Genomic DNA, 15,664 nt, shown 5'->3' on the forward strand with positions numbered 1-15,664 from the left:
TAATTTGTAAAATGAGGATAAGAATATTTGCATTACGTATGTCATAACAGAGTGAAATGGAAAGCGTTTTGTAAATCTTAACAAGCTCTAATATGTAAATGATAATATATAGTAAATAAAAATAAGACACCAAAATTATTATTATAGATGAATAGTAGACACATGTAACTGTGTGAATGGGTGGAGAGAAGGAGCAGGGAAGTTCTATCATTAGAGGCAAAATTGATTTCAAATCTTAGACCTTCTCTTTGCTAACTCTGTTAGCCTTGGTGGCTCATACCTTCACTAGGCCTCACTTTCACAAAATGTAAAGTTAGAATCTAAGAAGTTGTGCAAAATCCAAGAAATTTGGGACCCAGCACTCTCCACTCTGGAAGCAGAGATGTACTGTGGCAATGAGCTCAAAAGTCAAGTAATTGACTGACAAGATGAGCAATCAAAGGAAGTGAAATCAAAGTATAGAAATATTTTTTTGTTGAAAAGTATGATTAAAACAAAGACCCAGAAGAAGACAGAAAAGTCAAAACTCTTGCATCAAAAGCCTCCAAGAAAAATAGGAACTGATCACAGGCCATGGAGGAGCTCAAGAAGGATCTTGAAAATCAAGTGAGAGACGTAAAGGGAAAATTGGGAAGAGAAATGAGAATGATGCAAGAAAATCATGAGAAGCATGTCAACAGCCTGCTAAAGGAGATCCAAAAATATCCTGAAAAAAATAACACCTTAAAAATAGACTAATTCAAATGGCAAAATAGGCCCATAATCCAATGAGGAGAAGAATGCCTTAAAAAGCAAAGTTGTCCAGATAGAAAAGGAATTTCAAAAACTCACTAAAGAAAAGATTTCCTTCAAAATTAGATTGGAATAAATTGAAACTAATGACTGTATAAGAAATCAAGAAACTATAAAACATATCCAGAGGAATGAAAAAATAGAAGACAATTTGAAATATCTCATTGGAAAAACAACTGACCTGGAAAATAGATCCAGGAGAGATAATTTTAAAATTATTGGACTACCTGAAAACCATGATCAAAAAAAGAGCCTAGACATCATCCTTCAAGAAATTCTCAAGGAAAATAGCCCTGATATTCTAGAACCATAGGACAAAATAGAAATTGAAAGAATTCACTGAACATCTCTTGAAAAAGCCCCCCCCCCCCACAAAAAAAATAACTCCTAGGAATATTATTGGCAAATTCCAGAGTTCTCAGGTCAACAAGAAAATATTACAAGCAGTCAGCAAGAAACAATTAGAGTATTGTGGAAACACAATCAGGATAACACAAGATCTAGCAGTTTCTATATTAAGGGATCAAAGGGCTTGGAATATGATATTCCAGAGGTCAAAGGAGCTAGTATTCAAACCAAGAATCACTTACTTAGTAAAACTGAGTATAATACTTCAGGAGAAATGTAGACATTAAATAAAATATAGGACTTTCAAGCATTCTTGATGAAAAGAGCAGAGCTAAACAGAAAATTTGCCTTTAAAATACAAGAAGCAGGAGAAGCATGAAAATTTAAAAATGAAAGAGAAATCATAAGGAAGTTATTAAAAGTTGAAGTATTTACATTATTTCATAGAAAGATGATATTTGTAACTACTGAGATGTTTCCTCAGAATGAGGGGAATTGAAAGGAATATATGTGTGTGTATACATATATATATATACATGTATGTATAGGGGTGCATATATGTATACATGGACAGAAGGCACAGGATGAGTTGAATATGAAGAGACAGGTAAATTATGGTAAATGATCTCATATAAAAGAGGCAAGAGAAAGCTGTTATAAAGGAGGAGAAGAGCAGGAAGGTGAAAGTATATGAGTCAACCTTACTTTCATTAGATTTGGTTTTAGGAGGGAATAATATACATACTCAATTGGGCATCTTACACTACAAGAAAGTAGGAGGGAAGACCATAAGAGGGGGAAATGATAGAATGCAGGGCAGATTGGGTGAGAGGGTAGTCATCTTACTCCAGAACCAATGCCCTTTCTGCCTTGCTATAGTCCCTATATTCACATTATTTCCACTGAATGTTTTAGATCTTTTTTTTAATTGTTATTATTTTTTTCAACTCTTCAAAATATTCCTTTAGTGTTTTTTTCTAATTGATACGTACTAAATTTGTCCCAGTACTCTTATCCTTCTTATAGTGAAATGTGCCTATGCATATTGAATATCCTTTCAATTATTTGCCATTATTTTTTCCCCTTAAGGAATATTTTGAAACTATACACTTATATTCCTTAAGGAAGAAAAAAAAGATTAGTTTCTATGTATTTTATGTAGCTTCTACTTATTTTGAATGGAAATATTTTTTCTAATATCATGTCAAAGTTTTTTTTTGCTATATAGAAATGATGTTGATTTCTGTGAGTTACCTTGTTTCATTTATTTGCTTATTCTGTAATATTTCCTAATTAAATTATCATATCATCAGTAAATAAGGATATTTTTGTTGTCTATTTGCTCAACTTCATGTCTTAATTCATTTATTTCTTGTTATATTGACTTTGCTAGCATTTCTAGTACTGTGTCAAATAAACATTACAGACAAGAACCATCATTGACTTCTTTTAAAAAGTTATGTATAAGTTTATACACCTACATTGATTAGAAGTTTCTAAATTGCATATGTTGTTAGATTTTTTTAAATAAAAAAAAGTTTTATCTTCCAAAAAAGGTCCTGCTATATATAGGATTGTAACTTTAAAAAGTCTTGTATACTAATAAATATATTTTTTCTGTTCAGTAACAGTGACTTGCCCAAATTCAAACATGTTTTGAGTGATAGAGTTTGACTCTAATCTTCTAGTACTCTCTTCACTGGAGCAACAGTTCTCTTCCTGCCCATGCTAGAGATGATATGCTGTAGCAGCAAGCACCCCAGTGTCCCCAGAGTGGGCTGCTACCACAGGTTCTTAGATCTGCTTTGTTAAAGGAAAGCAACTCAAAATGGGTTAACAAGCTTACTTTAATCAGTCAAATATATGTATCGTTTACCCAGTTTGGGGGAAAAAGGTCAGCACCCCAAACTTCAGAATACACAGACAGAATCATCAAGATAGAGAAACAGATCAAGCAGACAGTTTCCAAACTGTCCAACCATTACATCCATACCAAGTCAACATCTGGGTTTCAAAGCCGGGGGACCCTGGACAACGACTTCCCAGAGTTTCATCTGATCAAATCACAAAACATTTCTCAAAGTAAGCCCCAAAACAAAGCTACACATCAGGGCTTATATAGGCTTCTCCTGGCTCAGAGAATGTAACAACCTTATTGATGCACTGGCCAATCAAGAAGTATCTACTGAAAAACAAGCCTCCCACCCCAGGCTCCAGGTGCACTTTAGCCTAGGGACAGGAAAGATCTTTATATTTACATTCTCATTATGTATGCTGAAGACTTTAACCCTCTCATCTCTTAAACTTCTACCTGGTGGACTTGTGGTACTGATTAGGGACTTCATCACTTTGCCTCCAATGTTGGGCAACCCCAGGCATTTACCATGTCACTCCCAGTCTTCATCTGTACAGCTTCATTGGCCATCATCCACATTACTCCTATATACCATATCCTTTCTACCCCCTGAAACTTTTTGTGATAGAAGTGCCTCACCCTCGCTACCCATCCACTTTATGTTGTTTCTATTATCAGAATATAATCTTGTAAGAAACTGTCTTCATTTTTGTACTTATATTCTTAGTAGTTAGAATAGTTCTTGGCATTCAGCAAAAATTTAATAAAAGCTTCTTTCTTGTTTCATTCACTCACTAATTTATTGCATAATGATGTAAAGATGAGGGTATTGAGGGGCGGCTAGGTGGCACAGTGAGTAGAGTGCTGGCCCTGGAGTCAGGAGGACATGAGTTACAATCTGCCCTCAGACACTGAACACATACAAACAAAAAACCTAGCCATGTGACCTTGGGCAAGTTACTTAAACCCAATTGCCCTCCAAAAAGCAAAAAAAAAAAAAAAAAGATGACGGTTTTGAAATGGACACCATGATGAACATTCCTTCTAGTTTGGCGATTCAGCTATTGTAATGCAATGCCAAGCAAAGGCAACTTCCCAAGGTTCAAAATACCAGCATAGGTGCTCTCCATTTTATTCAGTGAAAAATTAAGAACAGATAGAATCAAAATTTAACATCATTCAAAATACAGCATTTACTAAGTGTGATTCAATAATCTCCAAGTACTACCTGATTTAATCAAGTACTACCCCACACCAGGACATTACATTCATTTAATCAATCACAAAGTCCCTCTTCTAAATACTACTCCACCCCTAGGCTGTACAGTCATTTAGTCCATCACAAAGCCACTGTTCTCAAATGGAGATTACTTTCCAATCATAAGTAAAGTACATTCATTTGTTCAATCACAGAACACAAAAAGGTAAAAAGTTCCCCACCCTTGGATCACAATTGAATCTACCCCAGAGTTACAGCAAGCTTAAGCACAGCATTTAATACCCAAATGGAGGACTTTTCTTCATCTTGCCATGAGGCAAGTTCTCAGCAATCTTTGTTCCTGGGGAGACAAAGCTTAGCAAGGCCACAAGATACATTGCCAGTCTCTTCATTAATTCATTCTCTGTCTGCAGAATTGTCCTAGGACCCCTGAAAACATTAGCAAAACCCTCTTCCAGGATTTCTGTAAACATACAACAAGAAAATCCTTCTTCAGGGCTTCTGAACCAACAGCAAGGTTCCAAGTCTTCTGCAACAACAGAACTGACCTTCACCAGTGGATAAATCTGACAAAACAACATCAAAACAGACAAAGTACCAGCATAAGAGCTATGTCTCCTCAGTCCTTGGCAGCTCTGGGTGGCAGCTCTCAAAAGTCCTGGGCAATTCAAACTGGCCCTCAGAATCCTCTCAGTCTCTCTCTGCCTTCCAAAGGTTCTGCTTCCAAAAAGTTCTTCTGCTTCTCTCTTTTGTCTCTCTAAATTTACGTCATCAGCTCCTCCCAGTTCAGCACTCTCTTTTCATGTCAACAAGTCCATCCCACAAGTGGGATTAACAAGCTCTGGGTTTTAGCACAATCAAACCAAAAACCAAGCCAGTACAGGGGGAACTTTTAATTCCATTACTATTATAGCTATGCAATGACTTCCTCACTTTGTTTTCCTAACCTTCTCTCCCTATTAAAAAATATGAGTATAACATTAGAACTACTCTACTAAAACTGTACCCCAAATTTTTGATCAGGATGTAGAAGTAACTTTACTGTCATAAAGGCTAATGTCAGGGTAACACAAAATTTGACAGATCCTTCCAAACTAGAAAGATTTTGAGCATGAGCTGGGTAATGAGTTGATTTGTTGTGAGATCTAGAAGAGTATCATTTGTCAAAATATTGGCCACAACAATCTAATGACTGCAATATATAGAATGAGGAAGTACCAGAATGTAATGACAAAGTAGTATTTTGCAGATAGTGCAGTTTTAGTTATTCAAATGCCTTTGAGCCTTGCCTTTGATTGTAACAAGCCTTTGCTGGAAACAGTATACATTTGTGTTGCCCTTAATAGGCCTAAAGGTGTTTGGAGACCTTTCCTGCTCTTAATATGCCTAACACCATCATATGGAGCCCACGGTGGGAGGAGCTTGTTCAAAGAGCAGAACAGGAAAGGTTGAACAGAAAGTGTAGAACAGGAAGGAGCAGAGCAGATAAAAGCTTTGAGCAGGAGCTGGGACTAAGCAGAGCTAGGAGAATGTTTGTGATGTTGGTACTCTGTTGTTTTGTGTTGGGGCTACTTTGTCAGACAGAAGCATTCTGTCTATTTATTTGTGTACCTGGCCAGATAGAAGCACTCTGTTGAGTTGTTATGATTTCTCAGACAGAAAGCAAATTGAGATGATAGTGCTGGCAATGTGTGTAAATATTGTTGTAACATTTTTAAACTTTGTTTTCCTAGAAACAGAAACTGTTAAGGGCTTGAAGTGGAATAGTCCCCGTGGGCTGAGACAGAGAACTGGATCAGAGAACTGCCTACATGTGAATCCAGGCAAGAGTTAAGTGAATTCAGGCAACAGCTAGGAGTGTGGAGGAGGAACCATGGAGTTTGGAAGTCATCCTTGAGTTAAGGTAGATGAAAGAAGACTACTTGAGTACTCAGTGCTGACTGATGATATTGTATTCCAGGGTTGGATGGTGTTTGTACTTTCTGCTACTCCTTAAGAATGATAGGTTTTAGGATGACTGGAAGCCAGCTTTGAGTCAAGATGGAAGATTTTACTTGGGTACTCTATATTGATTGAAGAGATTGCGTCTTACTGAATGTTATGTTGTTGTTTTTTTAAGACTATATGGCCACCTTAGTAATAAGTTTTCATGTTATATTTTTGTGAATGCTGTGCTCTAGTTTCTTGAAAGTTTTGCTTTAGTTTTTGCTGAATAGAAAGTTCACTATACTATGAGATTAGATCCTTAGAGCTATTCACATCAGCAGACCTCAGGAGAGCTTCTAGTGATTGGCTTTATTTACACTGAGTCATGGACTCATATATATATAAGCAAATAATGTTTGCATTATATATCTCACAAAGTACTTGTTAGGATTAAATATGATCATGTATAAAAAAAAAGTCTTCTACAGCTAAAGAGCATTTTATTTGTTATTTTCAAGATCTGTTCTCTGGTCATAAAGAAAAACTTCCAATCAAGCAATTAATGTAGGATAAGAGGTTCATAGTCCCAGCATTATATTTTAGAGGTAGAAGCAATTTCAGAGGCTATCAAAGTGAATCCCCTTGTTTAATAAATGTGGAAACTGAGTCCATGGACAGTTGAGTAAATAGAAAAAAATCACTCAATTAGTAAATATCATAGGAAGAATTTGAAACCAGATTCTTTGATTCCATAGTGAGTGTTCTTTCAAAGATCTCTTTAAGTAAGAGAGCTGATAGATGTATATAGAGGTTAAGTGTCTCACACAAAGGATCATGTAACTGTAAGAATTGGGATTTAAACCTTGGCCTTCCCAGATCTAAGACAAAGACTGAAGCCTTTATATCACAATTCATTTTAGTTATTCTAATTTGCCATTTTAAGATTAATTTAAAACATGAGTACATATAATTAAATAATATATTCTTCTTAAAACTTCATGATGATAGTCTGAGGTCTGAGGCAATTTAGGTATTAAAAAATATACTTAGTTCTTATGTATTTCACTATTTCACAAACAGTAGTGTTTACTGTTTTCAGATCACTATGTTCCTCTTTTGTACTTTCAGTTATCTTTCAACCAAGTATATTAAACAAATCACCATTCTTCTTTAAAGGATCATATTGTTTTGGGAGTTTTTGATCCTATGAATCATCATGACCCAGTCTCTGCTTCCCTGGGAATGTGAAAATCTCCTACAGAAATTTTTAGGGTCATATTGAGCTGGATGACAGCTTCCAAAGAAGTATAATGAAACCTCTGATCTTTGGAGTCACATCGCCCTCAGAGAGAGATGGCTTTAAGTGGAAGAAGTTATTTAGACGTATTTCAAGTGGAACCTCACTATCCACTTAAGAGGTTGGAACTGATTACATGAGTACCAAAGAGCTGACACATGGATTGATTCATGCTGGTTAGGAACCAAACAGTTGTTTTGCTTCTTTATCCTCCAGTTCATTTAAGGACCTTCTGGTGTGACCTAAATGTTGTGCAGACCACCTGTGGACAAACTTCAGTAGGTCTTAGGATGGAGTTTTGTTTACTTTCTGAATATCTTTTTCTTTTTGTTATTAACCTTCCTGTGTGAGTAGTATTTCCCACTGCTCCAGGCTCCTACCAGGGTCTGTATTGTTGTTAGACTAATTCATTTTATATTCTCTGAGATTTGGGCTCGTAATTAACTGGCCTAATTAACTTTTTAATTTCCTTGATTGGTAGCAGGGTAGCAGGTTTCTATCAGGCTTCCCTGTGCTTTTATCTTGATGAGGTGACAGTTGTAGTTTGCACCTGGGTTTATGCTACATGAAGTTTTTTTGGTTTTTGTCTTTCCTTTCATTTCATCACTTCCTAAATAGCAACAAACTTACTGTTCCTGTTACAAAGGTACTCTGTGTAATCCTGGAAAATAGCAAAGGGTATGATTCTTTCAGGCTTCTTTTTCATATACATGTTTCATAAGGAATATTTTTTCTTTCAATTTGTCATAAGAGAATTGAACTGGCAATCTCTAAGCTCTTTTCCATTTATAAAATGTAACGGTATGTATACAAGTAGATCGATATTCTAGGCAAGTCTTGAAATTCATTTTAAGTACATATTAAAATGTTCTTAGGAACAGCAAATGTAATATCTGATTTGGACTATATCACTTTAATGATTTTTTTTGTTTTTATCAAAATACAGCAAAACTAATTTATTAAGCACTTATCAGAGGGGAAACCTGGGCTAGTCCTTAAGAAAGATCTGTACCTGACAAATAGTAGTAACTGAATGACCATGGGCAAATCACTTCATATCTCCTTATAGGCTTGCCTGTCATAGGTACATCTCCAAAACTATAAGTGAGAGAAAAGTTGTAGATTTTTATTAGTGCAATGATCTTTTCTCTATCACAAAGAATTTAAAATGACCAGTTGTATGCTATATCTGAAATATGTAAGTAGGCTTCATGGAGAAAGTAAGACTTGAAGTAGATGCTTAAAGACATATAGGATTCAGAGAGGTTAGATGATGGCAGAGAGGAACTTTAGGAGTGAAACAATTCACAAGATATAATAAGAATAAATATGTACTACATAGAAAACAGTGAGAGATGCAGAAGTCTCCTTGCACAAACAATATGTACTATACAAGTTAATATTTAAATCACTACAATCATATTTTCTTATTATGCAATATGTGTCAAAGTTGTCTCTTCAGTGACAAATCAGGTAAGGACAAGACCAATATTTTACACTGAGATGTTCCCTGCTATGCACAGAAAATCTGACTTTCTGAGTAGTTTTATTTAATATTCATTCCGCTTACAAGGAATTTCTTACATTTATGAGGACTATATTGGATCTGAGCAACAAAGCACCATGATTGCAGCTGTATAGTCAGTATATGTTGATTTAAGTCTCTTCTGAGAGTACTCACATATTGCTGTTTTAAAGCAATGATAAGTCCATGCCTCATGTCCCCTGAAATGAAAAAATGTGTTAAAGTGACTTTCTTCCTAGTATCACACACTTTGATTTTTGTTTGTTTGTGTTTCATTTTTTCATACAAGTCAACTTGTTCAATTGAAATTAATCTTCATTGTACTTTGTAACATAAAAATACATCCTGGGAGGGGTATTTTCAGGATCAAATTAACGTTGTAAGACAAATAAAACTGCTTCTCTTCATTTCCTTACAGTGTCCTTAAGACAAAGTACTAAGTCAATAGCTATTCAAATACATGGCATAACTAAAATATAAAGAGACTTTAATACAATGACAGAGAGAAACTTTGAGATGGTCTGATGGGAAAAAGAGAGGCAAATTAAGGAGGAGTCATACAGCACATTGGGAAAATTAGGTTTTTATTCAGTACACAAAAGAAATACTCTGAAGGCAGGGCAACTAAATAACAAAGTATAAACACATGCAGGAGTGAGATGATGCAATGTTTAACATAAGGAATATTACAAATGTTAGCACCTAACTATAAGATCTAGAGAATGACTAAGCAAATTGGGATAGGAAAACTTGAAATTGAAGAAAACCATAGGTAGAGGTAGAGGCATTCTCAAGAAGTCATGCCTCTTTCCCTTGCTTTGCCCCCACTCATGTGCCTTCTACCTTTTCTCCCAGGGCACATTATATTAAGAAACTGAAGAAAACTTTATTCTAGGATTTTTTTTTCTAGGAACTCTTATGTAAATCCCTTTCTCCTCTCAGGTCAGGCTTTATAATAAAAATGATGCAACTAATTTCTGGAGAAGTAAAATGACTTTCCCAAAGTCATATATATAAAGGGAATATCAAGTAGAAGTAGAGCAGGATTCAAACCCAGATTTTCTGAATTCAGTTACAGATATAGTCCAGCATACCACATTGCCTGCCCCTCCCTTCCCCCCAATTTAATACTATATGTCACTATAATTAAATGCCTTTGGAGAAACGAGTTTTGCTTCCCCCCCCCATCCATTTGAATGTGGGAAGTAGTTATATTGGAATGACTATTCTTTTTCTTTTTTCCCCTCAGTTATCTCCAATTTTTTTTCTATTTTTAGCTTAGGACTCCTGTCCATACTTTGAGTTCTAGGCCTAGCGGAAGTTTGAGAACCCCAAAGGAGAAGTTTTAGAGTAAAAAACAAAGTTTGTAGAATGAATTTACTGAAATATCTCCAGAAAGAAAAGGTTATAATGCTATGTTTTTCCATGTCACATATCTTGTAATTTCTGCCATTATATTTCTTCAAGTATATCCAGAATGTGTAGAAGTCATATTAAATTGGTTCTCTAGATCTGATTATTAAAATTTTAATGTGGGAATTTAATGTGAACATACTTCAGAAATCAACAAATGCTACAAACCAGGGCTTGATTTATTATGTTATTGATTGTCTAGACTTAAGAAAGTGATGTGAAAATTGTTAATAATATACATTAAACTTAAAATCTGTTAGGTGTATACTAATGAGTAAACCTGTGTAGGCTATTTTCACTCACACAGCCACCAACTACGTTGTACAAGTTCATATCACCTAACAATTATACAATTGTTTTCTGGTTGTACTACCTTCATTGAGTCTCTTCTCAGTCAAGTTCAAATGAGGTACCAAAGTGATTTTCCCAAAACTTAACTCTGAACATGATACTACCTGACTCAGTGGATCACTATTTCCCCAGAACATCTAAAGTAGCCTCTAAAGTGCTTGCCTGCCTTGACCTTTTCTATATTTTCAGTATTTTTTTTAATACGTTACTCAAAAATACATTCAGTTATGCAGGAATGGCTACCTTCTTACTATCCTTTAGACACAACTCAATTAATGATTTTTACCTGTTTGGGGGGGTTGAGGGGTTGAAGGTCAGGAGCCAATTGAGGTTGTGAGTTGCCTAAGGTCACACAGCTAGTAAGTGCCTTAGGCCACATTTGAACTCAGGTAAGACTCCAGAGTCAGTGCTTAGTCTACTTTGTCATCTCATTGCCCCAAACCAAGATTTTTCAAGTGCTAATCTCCATGCTTGACATTTTCTTCCTCCTCACTTTGCACCTCTGACTTCTCTGAGTTTATTTAAGAGACATTTCCCATTATCCCATTTGCTTAAGCTTACCTTCTGGGAATAACACTTTTTCTTTCACTTTCTGTCTGTTAGTCACTCAAAGAATTTATTAAACTCTCATCATGTGCTGGGCACTGAGCTAAGTGATATGAATAAAAGAAATGTAAAAAACAGTCTCTGTTCTCCCAAAGCTCACAATCTAATGGGGGAGAAAAGATCCTCACAATTGTTTTCACATATTCTATACTGTATACAAGATTAGTAGGAAATAATCAACAAAGGAAAGGTTTCCTGTAAAAAGTGAGAAGTTAGTTTCATATTGAAGGATATAGGGCAGCTGGTAAGCAGAGATTAGAAAGAAGAACTTTCTAGGCATGGGGGACATCCTGTAAGAATACCTAAACCTGAGAGGTAGAGCATCTTATTTGAGGAACACAAAGAAGAATAGTGTTACTGAATCACAGAGAACAAGTTTTGGGGTTTTTGTTTGCTTGTTTGTATTTTGGTGGGGAGGTCTGGGGGAAGAGTACATTGTAAGAATACTTGAAAGAGAGGGGTATTAAATGCTAATCTGAGGATTCTACATGTGATTCTCAGGGCTAAAAGAGTCTGGAGTTTACTGAGCATAGCACTGATATGGTTGGATCTGTGCTTTAGGAAAATCGGTAGTTTGGTAGCTGAATTGAGAATGGACTGGAATGGTGTAGCAGCAAGCACCCCAAGCGTCCTCAGGGTTTGCAGCTACCACACAGGTTCTTGGATCTGCTTTGTTAAAGGAAAGCAACTCAAAATGGGTTAACAAGCTTACTTTAATCAGTCAGACATATATCGTTTACCTTGTTCAGGAGAAAAGGTCAGTACCCTGAACCTCAAAGTATACAGGCATAATTATCAAGACAGAAACATCAAGTAGACAGATTTCCAAACTGTCCAACCATTACATCCATACCCAGTCAACATCTGGGTTTCCACATTCTGGGTTTTTCAAAGCCGGGGGACTCTCAACAACGGCTTCCCAGAATTCAGATCAAATCACAGAACACTTCTCAAAGTGAGTCCCAAAACAAAGCTACACATCAGGGCTTATATAGCCTTCTCCTGGCTCAGAGAATGTAACAACCTTATTGACCCACTGGCTGTGATAGTAATGGCAATTAAAGATTCCCCTGTATTGGCTTGGTTTTCAAATTGATTGTATTAAAACCCAGAGTTTGTTAATCCCACCTGTGGGATGGGCTTGTTGATGTGAAAAGAAAGTCCTGAAGTGGGAGGAGCTGGTGACGTAGATTTGGAGAGACACTGGAGAGAGGCGGAAGATTTTTTTTTTTTGGAAGCAGCACCTCGTGGAGAGAGAGAGAGACTAAGAGGATTGCTGGTGGCCGCTTTGAATTGCCCTGGACTTTTGAGACCTGCCCCCTGAGCTGCCAAGGACTGAGCAGACATGGCTGTTTTGCTGGTACTTTGTCTGTCTGTTTTGATGTTATTTTGCCAGATTTGTCCACTGGTGAAAGACTGTCCTGTTGAAGAAGTCCTGGAACCTGGCATTTGGTTAAGAAGGCCTGAGACTGTCCTGCAGACAGAGAGTGAATACTGTCCACTGGTGAGGGACAGTACTGTTGTTGCAGGGGTCTGGAGACTGTCCTGCAGACAGAATGAATACTGTCCACTGGTGAGGGACAGTACTGTTGTTGCAGGGGTCTGGGAGCCTTTCTGTTGGTTCAGAAGCCCTGAAGAAGGATTTTCTTGTTGTATGTTTACAGAAATCCTGGGAGAGGGCTTTGCTAATGTGTTCAGGGGTTCTAGGGCTGTTCTACAGACAGAGGATAAATTCATGAAGGGACTGGCAATGTATCTTATGGCCTTGCTAAGCCTTGTCTCTCCAGGAACTAAGATTGCTGAGAACTTGCCTCGTGTCAAGATGAAGAAAAGACCTCCATTTGGGTATAAGTGCTGTGTTTAAACTTGATGTAACTCTGGGGTAGATTCAATTGTGATCCAGGGGTGGGGAACTTTTGACCTTTTTGTGTTCTATGGTTGAGCAAATGAATGTATTTTACTTATGTTTGGAAACTAATCTCCATTTGAGAAGAGGGGCTTTGTGGTGGACTTAATTAAGGTATAGCCTAGGGGTGGAGAAGTATTTGGAACAGAGACTTTGTAATTGATTGAATGATTGGAAAGTCCTGGGTTGGGGTAGGCCTTGGAGATTATTTAATCACACTTAGTAAATGCTGTATTTTGAATGATGTCATGTTTTTATCTTCTCTGTTCTGAGTTTGTTACTGAATAAAATAGAGAGCACCTATGCTGGCATTTTGAACCTGGGAAGTTGCCTTCTTTTGGCATTACATTACACTGGCCAATCAAAAAGTATCTACTGAAAAACAAGCCTCCCTCCCCAGGCTTCTGCTGCACTTTAGCCTAGGGGCAGGGAAGATCTTTAAAATTTACATTCGCATTACAAATGGGAAGAGACTTGTGGCAGGAAGACCAACGGTAGACAAATGAAATGTTCAGGATTAAAATAAATGTCTGCACTACAGTAGTAGCAATATCGAAGATAAGGGGGCATGTTCAAGAGAAGCTGTAAATATGAAATAAACAGGCATTGGGCACTGATTGGCATATGAGAGGTGAGGAATTGGAGATGAGATGTAGGTTGTGAGCCTCAAGGAATAGGAGGGCAGCAGTAGGCCCCTTGAGGGAATAGGAAAGCTTGCAAGTGAAAAACATTTGGGGGTAAAGATAACGAGTTCAGCTTTAGATACCGTGTTTCCCCAATAATAAGACCTATCCCGAAAATAAGCCCTCCCCTTACTGTGTAAGATTCCTCTAAAATAAGCCCTACCCCGAAAATAAGCCCTATTGAGATTGCTACTGTAGTGAAGGTGATCCCCTGCGCTACACGGTACATTACGGTACCCTCTGTATGCACCGTCCCCCCCACCCGGGTGAAATGCACGCCGTGCTCTGAGCTGCATCCAATCAGAGCTGCAGCAGTGAGCGCGTCATCCTGTTCTTTATTGAATTCATTATTGAATAAAGGTACATTTTTTTCTTCACATTTACCTGTTTATTAAAATTGCTGTCAATGTTCATTAAAATAAGCCCTCCCCTGAAAATAAGCCCTCTGGTGTTTTTCTGTCCAAAAATATAATAAGACAGTGTCTTATTATTGGGGAAACACGGTATGTTGAGTTTAAGAAGTATGGAGGACTACCAATTTGGTATGAGTACTCATAATGACCATTATGAAGTCAACTTATTTTTGGTTTATTTCCTCAGATATGGAATAATGAAAAGGACTATTATTCAGGATTTTATATGCTGTTATCATTTGGGGATAAACACAATATAATTCAATGTCATGAGCTATCCCTTCTGGTCTGGAAATAGAACAATAATTAATCAGATATATTTGTGACTTTGAACGACCCAAATGATCTAATGGTAGATAGTTGCATTTTTTTTACTTCAAATACCTTGGTACAAGAGAGAAAGTTTACTATTCAACACAATTTGCACTCTATTCAGAAACCATTGTTACGGGGACATAGCAAAAGGCTGTATATAGTAGGTATGGAGTGAATGATATTCAAAGGAGGAGAGATAATTGAGTGATGTTACTGGGAGGGATGGGAGGAACCTGGGAATGGCAATGGGGCACAAGTAGTATGCAACTCCCTGACTTTGACCAGTGAGTAAAGTGAATTAGTGAAACTACAGATAGTATTAGAATATATGACCAAGGAGTCAGTGTCATCAGGTCTCAGTAAAAGCCAGAATACAGAAGGAATGGACAAATAAAATATTTAATCTGAAAGCATTTGTTACCTATCAAGCGAGCAATCCACAGGGCACAATGGAAGGGGTGAGTAGCATTTGGTTGGGATTTCGGTGGTGGACAAATTGAGGAGGTGGGAGTAAGAAATGATGTAGTGGGAAATGGGGAATATAGGTTGGATAATGACATAGAGATAGCTATACATCTCAGTCTCTCTATATCTTGTAAGTACATAACTATTTGCATGTTGTGTCCTCCATTAGAATGTGAAAATTTTGAGGAGAGAGACGATTTTCATATTGCAGAAGCTTACCAAAGTACCTGGTTTCTTTATTTGATTTGATTTCCCATTTCAAAGACACATTATTTCATATCTATTATGACAGACAGAGAGAGGGAGAGAGGAAGAAAGAGGAAGAGCTACAGGAGGATGGAGAGAGACACAGAGAGAGGGAGAGGGAGGGGGGGGAGGGGAATAGCATCAAGACAACTTTGTTCCCTGGACTGTGATATGTCCCCAGGCGCCAGACCAATTACAAGGTGACTTTTGAAAGGAGATTTGATATCTATCTTTGCTTGTCAGTACCTGGGCACAGCCATGGCTGAAGGAGTCCAAGGAGACATTTTAGCTCTTCTCCCAGTAA

At 37.1% G+C, this 15,664-nt stretch overlaps 1 long non-coding RNA gene across 1 annotated transcript; it reads left to right on the plus strand.

Moving 5' to 3' along the window:
* The first annotated feature begins 11,983 nt into the window (after window positions 1-11,983).
* LOC138145620 (uncharacterized) lies at window positions 11,984-13,549 on the plus strand. The gene is made up of 2 exons (XR_011164269.1): window positions 11,984-12,854; window positions 12,888-13,549. It is a non-coding gene; the product is annotated as an uncharacterized lncRNA (long non-coding RNA).
* The last annotated feature ends 2,115 nt before the right edge of the window (window positions 13,550-15,664 follow it).

This window comes from Petaurus breviceps, unplaced genomic scaffold, assembly GCF_028583685.1.
Source record: "Petaurus breviceps papuanus isolate PSGF00001 unplaced genomic scaffold, PetGlider_PUasm1.0 90743, whole genome shotgun sequence".
NCBI classification, from domain to species: Eukaryota; Metazoa; Chordata; class Mammalia; order Diprotodontia; family Petauridae; genus Petaurus; species Petaurus breviceps.